Below are 11562 nucleotides of genomic sequence, written 5' to 3'. Positions count from 1 at the left end.
TGAGTTTCTTTTTGCATAAAGTGCCTTGTTGCTTATTTTATTTGTACATGACAGTCGAAACAAATGGTAAGCTGTACCAAGCTGCCCAAAATTTGGACTCATCATTTTAGTTCCCTGGAAGAAAGACAAGAACAGAGCTAGTGGGGTGTTACCAATATGTTAAAAGGAAAAACAACAACAACAACAACAACAACAACAACAACAAAATCCCAAAACGGCAGCAGCAGCATTTGGCACTATTTCTTCTTCTTCGTTTTTAATCCATTTATTTATTTTGAGAGAGACAGAGACAGTGCAAGAGAGGGAGGGGCAGAGAGAGAATTCCAAGGAGGCTCTGTACTGCCAGCACAAGCCCGATGCGGGGCTCGATCCCACGAAACTGTGAGATCATGACTTGAGCTGAAACCAAGAGTCGGACGCTTAACCGACTGAGCCATCCAGGGGCCCCTGTTTGGCACTACTCTTAATGAAAATAGATTTTTTTTTTTTTTTAATATGAAAGAAAGCAGACCTTCTGCTAAGAAATGCAGGTGTATCAGTGGTTCTCAGACCTTTCTGAGCGTCAGAATCACTTTGGGAGCTTAACAGATACAGATCCCTGGGCTCGTTCTCAGAGATTTCACCATTTGGTCTGGGGAGGGGGAGGTCTGAGCATCTCCCGAGGTGAGGCAAACACACATCCAGGGTCCAGGGGGGAGATGAGGCACCCTGGCCTCCGTCGCTGCCTCTGCATGTTTCCATACGACTGTTGGGGAGTGTTTTCCCCTCAAGCTCAGTGTCCTCTACACATGTACGGTCCATGGTCGCAGAGATCACGGGATGAATGGCTACAAGTGAAACACAAGAGACGAATCTGCTATGTCTTCTTGGCTGCCGTGGAAAAGAGTTGAAAGAGTCACTTGGCTGCAGAATGTCCCTTTTCGGAGATGGGTGCTGCAGCCTCGTACACAGATCTGAACAGGTTAACATTCCTCAACCGAAGAACGTTCTACGGTCTGAAAACGCTGGTGGGGAAAGAGACGCACTTGATATTAATGGTTAAAAGTAACAATTTTGACGACTTCAAGGGCACGTTTATTTTTTGCAATAACGATCAACGTGGTTAATCAAACCATTCCAAATATGAAATTCCATTTGCTTCGATAAGCCACATCTCCAATTAAGATTCAGTCTAGGCAGCCTATTCACCTGAATAAGAAACACAACAGCAACTGATTGGATTGGTTCGCTTTGTTCATTTCACATAACTTTTATTCTGGCGGACCCCAAACAGCATACAGGATTGTTGTTGTTGTTTTATTCTGAAGCTGAACTGATGTAATTGTGCATGACGGCACTTGCTTTTCTGTGGAAGGAGAGAGGAGTATGTAACAAGAGTAAAGAATAGTTTCGGATCAGACAGTCACAATTTTAAGGGCTTATCAACTTTTTCCTAGCTCTTGGTATTTTGATGCCTTGTCGTAGCTGCTCCCATCACACAAGGCAGGAAATTATTGCATTGTTGAGAGGGCATGCACACAGAGGCATTAAGCTGCAGAAACATAGGATGAACAGTGACAAAAAGGAGAGGGAGACTACAAGGCATTTTAGAAACAATCCTCCCCCAGCACAGCTCGGGAACTAGGAATTATCCTGAAAGTCTAAGATTAAGAATAGATTCTTACCACCCATAAGAGAAGAAAGAAAGATTTAAAGAGAAAAATCAGCAGGTTGGTATTTTGTCGTGAATTGGCAGTGACCTCAATCATTCAAATAAAAATGCCTAAAAATAACCGGAACTGTGCAGTTAGACAGATATCAAACATCAACTTTTCCAACGCAGGTACCAACCCCTACTAGGCCAGCAGAAAAAAATTAAAGTCATTTGTCTTGCTTTGTGCTTGAAAATCAGGCAGATGGATACATGTCAGGGCAGTTAGTCAGTGTTTTATACTTCTTTCCAAGACAGTTGAAAAATGTTGAGAGTTGGAGTCTACACATGAAGGAGTGCACCTGTGCTCCAGCGACTTAATTTATGGATACAAGAAATCCATAAAACAATGTGACAATCCTATAAAAATGTTAGATGGGATTGTTGGGGGGGGAAAAAAGCAATGATTTACAATTCTTCTAAGTATATTTCTTCTTAGTAAACATAAAAGGCAAATGGGCTGGGATTCCAAAGGTTACATGATTATTAAGTGATCCTTTTTTTTTTTTTCCAGTGAGGATAGAGTATAAAAGTGATTGATGGCTAATCTATTAATCCACAACTGTCCTTGAGTGTTCATTGGGAACTCTGGACTCTGCTGGGTGTTGAAGACACAAAGTTGCTAACACAGGTCTGGTCCCTGCGCTCAAGAAGCTCCCAGCTCACACTGGGATTGGAAGGTAGAAACAGATACTAACTAGCAATATACACAGTTGACCCTTGAGCAGCCCCGGTTTGAACTGAGCACGTCCGCTTATACATGGATTTGTTTCCTAATAAATAGAGTACCGTATTGTAAATGTATTTTCCTTATGATTTTTCTAAGAACATTTCCTCTTCTCTAACTTTATTGTAAGAATACAACATATAATACATATTACACATAAAATAGGTATTAATTGACTGTTTATGTTAACGCGTGAAATCCACATTGCCCAGCAGAGCGTTCTGTACTATGTGGCCCAGACTCCAGCTTAGAAAGCTCTCGCTTCCCTCACAGAAAGTCTCCCCAGTGCAAATGCCATGGGATTCTGATTCCCTCAAACGGGTGGTGGGTCACTTCCTCCCCTCATCTCCAAGTGCAGTTGGTTCTCACCAGGTGCTCAGGAAATGTTTCTGGAAGTAATCTCTCTCTTTTGTAGGGTACAGACACTTTGTTTCCCCGACTGCTCTCTGCATTTTTATGGGGACATATACATCATATATTTTTTATGTATTTCTTCTCTCCTCCCATGGACGATAAGGGCTCTGAGAGCAGATCTATTCATTCACGCATGCAGCACAGAGGGGGAGGTGGGGGGAGAGACAGGCGGGACGCAGGTGGGAGTTGGGGATCCCGGTGGGTCAGGGGAAGTCTCTTTGAGAAGGCGATGTCTAACAATCCGTAAAACTCATCTAGACTTGGAAGGAAGAGATGGGATTTTTTTAGAAGAGTCCACTAAGCTCTAACCTCTGTGTAGATACTTAGTTCACCATAACATTCCCGACCTTGACTAGTGTAGGTACGTCAAGTGAGTGTGGAGGCAGTGCAAGAACACGAGTAACGGGTTGAGTCCGTGCCAAGGAGGCGTTGTGGCCTTGACATAGTAGCGGGTGCTGGCCCCCAGAAAGGTGGCTGGAGGGCACAGCAGTGCGGGACTTGTGTGAAGGCCAGAACTGAGCAGGACGAGTCTGACGGCAGACGGAATGGTAACAACGCTGTGCTAACAGAGCAGGCCTGCAAATGGATCGTGGGTTGGAAAGGCCAGGCATTGGAAGAGACCAGCACGTCTTGATAGCTGATTGGATCTAGATGGAGAGGGGCGGGGGAGTGAAGCAAACCACGATCAGTTAAGTGGTGGTTTCATCCAGTTAAGAACAGAGAAAGGAGAACGCTTCTGTGGGAACACAGGAGGAGCCTGCCTGGTGAGATACTCAGGAGATGCTTTGAAAGTTGCCAAGAGAGTAGATCTTACACGTTGTCCTCACAAGGAAAAGACATTTGCAGCTATGTGTGGTGGTGAAGGTTGGCTCATTGTGGTGATCATTTCATCACGTATACAAACATTGAATCGTTATTTTGTACGCCTGAAACTAGTTTAATGTTACATGTCCCTTATACCTCAACTCAAAAGAGAGAGAGAAACTTACCTAAGCCAGTGGCTACGATAGAGTGCGTGCTCCATAAACGATGGCTGACTTGAGTGAAATTAGAAAGGAGAAGACAGGTTTCCTTTCCCCTTTTTTCATCGATGAGTCACTTGAAACCCTTATGTGCTGGGGACGCAGGACCAAAATGTGCCCATTAAAATAAGCGCTTTAAAGCAGCTTTTGATGGAATTAATGACGGGATTTGGGAGGCAACACCTTTAAGGTAAATGTCAGGATGTGGGCTTGAATGCTTAAATGTAGTCACTTAATGGATCAAAGATAAAAATACTGCTTGATATATTCTCCCTGATGGCTTCAAAGCTGTTCAGAAGGTCAGTGGCTAACCAGTGGGATGTCTGTCTGATGAAGCAAGCACATTACCTTAGCTGACCTTGTACAGGACAGGTAGATTGCCATTAAACTGACACGCTCCCGATTTCCTTTTGGAGGCCCAGAAGACAGACCCATTAACTTTATTTTTAAGAACTTGTTTCTCCCCTTTGTAACCTTCAGAGAAATGCCAGTAATTATACAGAAAAGGCGGACCCACAGACCAAACAGCCTGAAGCTATCAAACCCCGCACCCTCGAGAACCTTCGGGGGCATGGAATTTCTCACAGGTGAATGTAAGAATTTAAGTATGTTTCAGTGTGAAGCACAGTCGATGCATTTTGCTAATGACGTTCAAAACCAAGATGTCAGCTCCACTTGCTTCTCTGCCAAGGTAAAATTTTAAACCACGAAATCACTTGCCAAGCCTACAACCGTGTGATCATATGTGAATACACAGAAATACATATGTTGCTGACGATTTCACCAGACTCTCAATGCTAACCTGCCCTTTAGGCATTTAGTAGTGAAATAAGGGATAGATAAAGTGAAATAAGGAGAAACGATGCACATTTGCCAGTGCATTTAGAAATCCGCACAATTTTGCAAATGTGCTTTGGATTACTTATTTGTACCACTTTTGGGTAAAGCAGATAGAAGCAAGTATTTGGGTAGAACATTTTACACGCATACGCATTTCACCATTTAATTTAGCCCTCACAAACTGATTTTTATTTCTTTTTAAACTTTTAAGAAAATGTGATTTAAATGAAGAAGAGTAGGGCACTGTATAACCTAGAAAATGCCAGCTTAGAGGGGCCTGAGTGGCTCGGTCGGTTAAGTGTCCCATTTCGGCTCAGGTCATGATGTCCTAGTTTGTGGGTTCAAGCCCCGCGTCGGGCGCTGTGCTGACAGCTCGGAGCCTGGAGCCTGCGTTGGATTCCGTGTCTCCCTCTCTCTGTCCCTCCCCCGCTCATAGTCTGTCTATGTCTTTAAAAAATGAATAAACCTTAAAAAAATTTTAAAAAAAATAAAAAAGGAGGAGGGAACTGAGGCACGATAGTGTTTGATCGCTTTCCCCCATGTCACGTCTGGTGAGACCAGTGTTGGGACTGGTTCCCAAGTCTGCCTGTCCCCCCAAATCTATACTTTGAGCTGCACTGCTAGACGGATATTTCTACTTTTAGCTCATTCTCTTACAACCACGTTACTTACTGTTTTCTTTCTACTGTGGCTGAAGAATCTGATTAAGCACTGACACACTAAAAGGAGGAAGCAGCTGTTTTCTGGATCAAAAAGTGGATTAGAGATCATAAAAGTCAGATTGTAGGAAAGAGGCAGTGACTCATCAAATTCTCTTGCTCGGTTTGTCAATTCCTTGGGCACAGAGTTTGCTATGTTGATAACCACAAGTCACTTCGAAAAGTGACATTCGAGATAGAGGGAAGCATTCCCTCAAAGCCGCTGACAATTGGTGCTGTCATTACACGGTACATCGTGGGCCTGTACCAGAGAGTGACAAAATACTCGGAGGTTTCAAATGATCTTCTGCTCGCTTGGTTGTAGCCAAAGGGTTGAAAAGAAAAATTGCACTATTGTAGCCAGAAGGGCCTTCCTTCCTCTGCTCCCCAAGCTGGAGTCCTGCTGTTGAAGCCTTGGCATGACAAGTCGCCTGCCAGTTGCTTGTCTGAAGGTTGCTGGGAGTTGATGAAGGAGGAGAAAAGAGCAGGAACAAAATCTGAGCTCCTTACCCTTACTCTTTAACATTTATGTCTGACTATATTACTTCCCTCTCCCTTCCCCCATACTCCATGTTCTAGACTTATCACAATGAAACCCAGAGGGGGGCGCCTGGGTGGCACAGTCGGTTAAGCGTCCGACTTCAGCCAGGTCACGATCTCGCGGTCCGTGAGTTCGAGCCCCGCGTCGGGCTCTGGGCTGATGGCTCGGAGCCTGGAGCCTGTTTCCCATTCTGTGTCTCCCTCTCTCTCTGCCCCTCCCCCGTTCATGCTCTGTCTCTCTCTGTCCCAAAAATAAATAAAAAACGTTGAAAAAAAAAAAAATTTAAACCCAGAGGGATTTCTGGATACTTTAATTTTTTTTTTTTTTAACGTTTATTTATTTTTGACACAGAGAGAGACAGAGCATAAACAGGGGAGGGTCAGAGAGAGAGGGACACACAGAATCCGAAACAGGCTCCAGGCTCTGAGCTGTCAGCACAGAGCCCGACGCGGGGCTCGAACTCACGGACCGCGAGATCGTGACCTGAGCCGAAGTCGGCCGCTTAACCGACTGAGCCACCCAGGCGCCCCTCTGGATACTTTATAGGCTGAATTGTGTCCCCAGTCTCCGATTAATATGTCCAGTACCTTATTTTGTGACTGAATTTGGAGATAGTCTTTAAAGCGGTAATTAAGGTGAAATAAGGTCATTAGAGTGGGCCCTAATATGACTGAAGTGCTTATAAGAAGAGATTAGAACACAGACAGGTACAGAGAAAAGACTGTGTGAAGACACAGGGGAAGGATGGCCATCTACAACCGATGATGAAAGGCCTCAGAAGAAACCAACCCTGAGGACATCTAGATATTGAACTTTTAGCTTCCAGAACGGTGAGAAAAGAAATTTCTGCTCCTTAGGCCGCTGTCTCTGGCATTTTGTGATGGTGGCCCCAGCAGATTAACACAATATACGAAAGCTGACCATCTTCTAGACTTACAGTGAACCTCAGGGAGATTTCTGGATGCCATTTTCAAAGAGCTCAGTTATGATGTGAGTCTCCGTTCAAGATAATCCTTCTAATTGCTAAGGCAAGAAATTTTATTCTTTTTTTAAAAGTTTTTTAAAAATATATTTATTTATTTTTGAGAGATGGAGAGTGACAGAGCATGAGCAGGAGAGGGGCAGAGAGAGAGAGACACACACAGAATCGGAAGCAGGCTCCAGGCTCTGAGCTGTCAGCACAGAGCCTAACATGGGGCTAGAGCTCACAAACTGTGAGATCATGACCTGAGCTGAAGTCGGACACTTAACCACCTGAGCCACACAGGTGCCCTGAATAATTTTATCCTTTAAGGAATGGTAGCCATATTCTATCCTGGGTGGTCAAGGCCCAACTGGAAGAAGGCATTCACTTTTGGGTACCACACGTTAAGGGAGATACAGTCAAGGGGCGCTTATTAAAAATGGCAGTTATCTCAATAGTGAAAGAGGCAAAGTCCATGTTTATTCTTCCAAATTTGAGATGTTTGCTCTGGAAAGGAAATGACTCATGAGGTGGGGATTTACTTCTTTAAGCATTTAAGTACTTAAAATATTTGCTTCTATTATTAGATACTTCAAAAAAAAAAAAGAAAATAAATAAAAAGTAAAGTCCCCCATGTTTATAGCAGCACTATTGACAATAGCCAAAGTATGGAAAGAGCCCAAATGTCCACCGATGGATGAATGGATAAAGAAGATGTGGTATATATATACAATGGAGTATTACTCGGCAATCAAAGAGAATGAAATCTTGCCATTTGCAACTACATGGATGGCACTGGAGGGTATTATGCTAAGTGAAATTAGTCGGAGAAAGACAAAAATCATATGACTTCACTCAGAGGAGGACTTTAAGAGGCAAAACAGATGAACATAAGGGAAGGGAAACAAAAATAATCTAAAAACAGGGAGGGGGACAAGAACGGAAGAGACTCTTAAATATGGAGAACAAACAGAGGGTTCCTGGAGGGGTTGTGGGAGGGGGGATGGGCTCAATGGGGAAGGGGCACTCCTGAAATCATTGTGGCACTAGATGCTAACTGACTTGGATGTAAATTTTAAAAAATAAAAAATACAATAAAAAAAAAAGTATTTGCTTCTACAACTGCAAAATAGTGAACAACAGATGATGCAGAAGGATTTTGATGTAATATAAGAAAAATGTATGGAGCCAGCCATTTCCAAAGATGAAGTGAGCTGATAGGGAAGGAGTGAGTTCTTTATTACAGTTGGTGGCCAGACAGAGGAGAGTTGACCACCGGTGGGAGACGTTGGAGGATGTATCCATCAGGAAAAAAACCAGTTTCAGTCAGTAGCATTTCAACATGGGAAATTAAAGGCCTGTGGGAAAGGTGCTGGAGTTGCAAAGCAGCAAAGATTAGAAAGTCAAAGATGAGAGTTTGGCTAATTGGCTAATTAAGCTACTCAAAGATTAGAAACTCCAGGGCTACCACACGAAGGACCTGAGGGCCACATGGGAAAACGGCGTGACCCAGGCAGCAGGACGGATGGCCGCCATTTTCATCACAGGAGAGCTTTGAGTCTGTGAAGTGACTTAATATTGCGGCCCCCTGTCTGGTCAAATCTAAACTCAGTAGTTGCTCTCCTTACATCTTGGAGAGAGAAAAGGAAAGTCTAACCTCCATGACCCAGGCACACGTGCTTGACGAAGAGGCTTGGGCAGTCCCGGCCCAGCACACCCTGGTACAGAGCACTGGCAGACCCCTGACTGTCCTTCTCAAGTTTTAATTATTTAGTCATTCATGCCTTCACTCACTCCCTCACTCACTCATTTAGCAAAGTGCAGACCCTGGAGGAAATTGCCTTTGTCTGAATCTGGTACTTACCACCTTTCTGACTTTGGGCTGTGTGTCAGGGGTCCCGATGTTGGCTTTCTTCCAGACTGTTCATGTGAGTCTTAAAGGGACACGGCAGAAGCCTCTGCCTGCACATGTCTCTGCTCTGGATCTTCTCTTCTCTGATGCTTCCGGTTCCCGACTTGTCCAGAGGCCACTCCTTCAGGAGACCCAAGCTTCTCGCTGTTGGATTTCTGCTTTACAGCTTGCCCTCGGGGGCAACGGCAAAGAGCTCAAGCTTGGTTATTTTCCATAACGTGTCCTGGAATCCTTTGCAGGGCTACGTGGTGGTGCTGCAGCTGGGCACTGGGGTCCCTCTCTCCTCCACCCGGTTTTCCTCCAGTTCTCCTAGGTCACTATTTGGGTAGGTAAAGGGCAGGTCAAAAAGTCTGCTGTCTAAGAAGATACGAAGCCAGGGAGTGAGATGGGAATTCTCCTTCGGAAGGAGCACCTCCAAACTCTGCAACGATTTTCTTGAAGTCTTCCTCAAGAACCCTCTCACCTCCTGCTGGGCCAAAGATAGTAGGCCTTTATTCCATCCCTTCCCACTCCTGGGGGTGGTGGTGTTGGCGGGATAGCTATGGGAAGGCAGATTCCACCTCCCCCGGCAGCAGTGTCTGAATGCTTTCCAGTTTAGAATATGAGGTCACGGTGCCTCTTTGTTTCCTATATTTGGGCCCCAGGATAACAAAAGTCCTACTTAACATCTTGTCACATTTTCTCTGACCCCTTCCTCTCTACATCCCGGAATAACCTATGGTTTCTTGCCAGGTCCATCGACTTCAAGTATGAGAACAGAAGGATCATAACGATGTAAATCCTTTGGGCAATCCATCAAGACCTTGCGGGGGACCAAGAGGGTATACAGCTGGTGCCACTGTGGCCGTGGCAGCGTGCCTCTCTCTGTATTAGATCTTCTCTGGTTTCTTGCACATGCCCTTGCCTTGTTCTTTAATATTATTATTATTATTCAAGTATGGTTCACATGCAGTGTTATGCTTAGTTTCAGTTGTATCATGTAGTGATTCGACAAGTGCATACGTTTCTCAGTGCTGCTCATCAAGACAAGTGTATTCTTAATCTCCTTTATTTCACCATCCTGCCACCCACCTCCTCTCTGGAAGCCAGCCACCAGTGTGTTCTCTGTATTTAAGAGTCTGGGGTGTTTTGTTTTGTTTCTCTCTTTTTTTCTTTGTTTGTTCATTTGTTTTGTTTCTTAAATGCCACATATTAGTGAAATCATATGGTATTTGTCTTTCTCTGACACACTTATTTCGCTTAGCATAATACCCTCCAGATCATCCATATTGCTGCAAATGGCAAGATTTCATTCTTCCTTATGGCTGAGTAGTACTCCGTTGTGTGTGTGTGTGTGTGTGTGTGTGTGTGTGTGTGTATGTATATATCCTTCACACCACATCTTCTTTGTCCATTCATCTGTGGATGGACACTTGTGTTGCTTCTGTATGCTGACCATTATAAATGGTTCTGCAACAAACAGGGATGCATATATCTTTTCAATATGAGCCACCCTTTTAAGATATATCTGCTGGCAATAAGTTCTCTTAGTTTTGCTCCATTTGAGAATGTCTCAGTTTCTCCTTCATTCCTTGAGGATGTTTCCTGTCGCGACCGGCGCAACAAACACTGAGGTCAGGGTCCTGAGGGTAGGGGAATGCAAGAAAAAAGAGAGAAGAGAAAGTTTGGGAACAGGAGGGTCCCCTGGGCTGATGGCCCAAGTGACGGCTTTATTGTTGCTGTACACAATCTTTTATAATATAAGACTCTTATGGATCAGGTCGTTCTAAGTATAATCAGGTTTCACATAATCGCTGCCAACCAAAACATTTAGTTTTGTGTTTCTTTGTGCATTTTCTAGACAGGTCACAACAAGACCTTGTTGATAGATTGCTAGCAAAACACAGTTCCCATGTTTGTTTCTATCTGACCCGGGGTAGAAATAGGGAGGTAGCATTACTGCCAACACCTGCAGACCACGGGCTTCAGGAATTAACTCTCTCAGCCTTGACAAGGCTTTCGTATGCCCTTGAAAGTGGGGGAGTGGGAGGGGGAACCACCGGGTTGGCTGAGTCAACAGGGAACGTTGCTCGACCCGGTCTCAGCCTGGCACTGGGGCCTGCCCCCCCACAGTTTCCCCTGCATACAGGATGTAGATTGGCCATTCTTTTCCTTCAGGGCTTTGGAAATGACATAGTGATGCTCCATCTTCCATGCCGAGTAATCCTGCACCGCTTCTGGGCCCCATGTGTGCGGTGTTCTCAGACTTAGGGACTGGGTCCCCATCGGGAGAGAGCCTTAGCTGGGGTTAGGTTTTGGTCCAGGGACGTCTCCAGGGCTGAAGCGACACCAGTCCCGTGCTCCCCCTGAAGGGCTGAAGTGAGTTGTTAGAGTTGCTTTCTATTGGCCACTTCCGTCTGGCCTCCATGACCTCTGAGGAATTCATGGTCATTCATGTTATTTTTCCCCTGCACTAAGGGGTCCTTTTCTCTCTTGCTGCTTTAGAGAGTTTCATTTTTGTCTTCAGTTTCAGAAGCTTAATCATGACGCCTCTTGACATAGTTTTCTTTGGATTTATCCTACTTGGAGTTCCCGCAGCCTCTTGACTGTAGATTTATGTTTTTGTTGAATTATTGAGAACTTTTTTTTTTTTTTTTTTAATTTTTTTTTCAACGTTTATTTTTATTTTTGGGACAGAGAGAGACAGAGCATGAACGGGGGAGGGGCAGAGAGAGAGGGAGACACAGAATCGGAAACAGGCTCCAGGCTCTGAGC

General features: G+C 44.5%; 1 long non-coding RNA gene across 1 annotated transcript; it reads right to left on the bottom strand.

The window, feature by feature from the left end:
- Positions 1 to 1058: 1058 nt before the first annotated feature.
- Positions 1059 to 9377, bottom strand: LOC147572133 (uncharacterized). The gene is made up of 2 exons (XR_015246747.1): positions 8761 to 9377; positions 1059 to 1345 (listed from the first exon to the last, which is right to left on the bottom strand). It is a non-coding gene; the product is annotated as an uncharacterized LOC147572133 (long non-coding RNA).
- Between the last annotated feature and the right edge of the window lie 2185 nt (positions 9378 to 11562).

This window comes from Puma concolor, chromosome F2, assembly GCF_028749965.1.
Source record: "Puma concolor isolate L17-30 chromosome F2, mPumCon1.1.hap2, whole genome shotgun sequence".
NCBI classification, from domain to species: Eukaryota; Metazoa; Chordata; class Mammalia; order Carnivora; family Felidae; genus Puma; species Puma concolor.
This window is presented reverse-complemented; position numbering and strand designations above follow the sequence as displayed.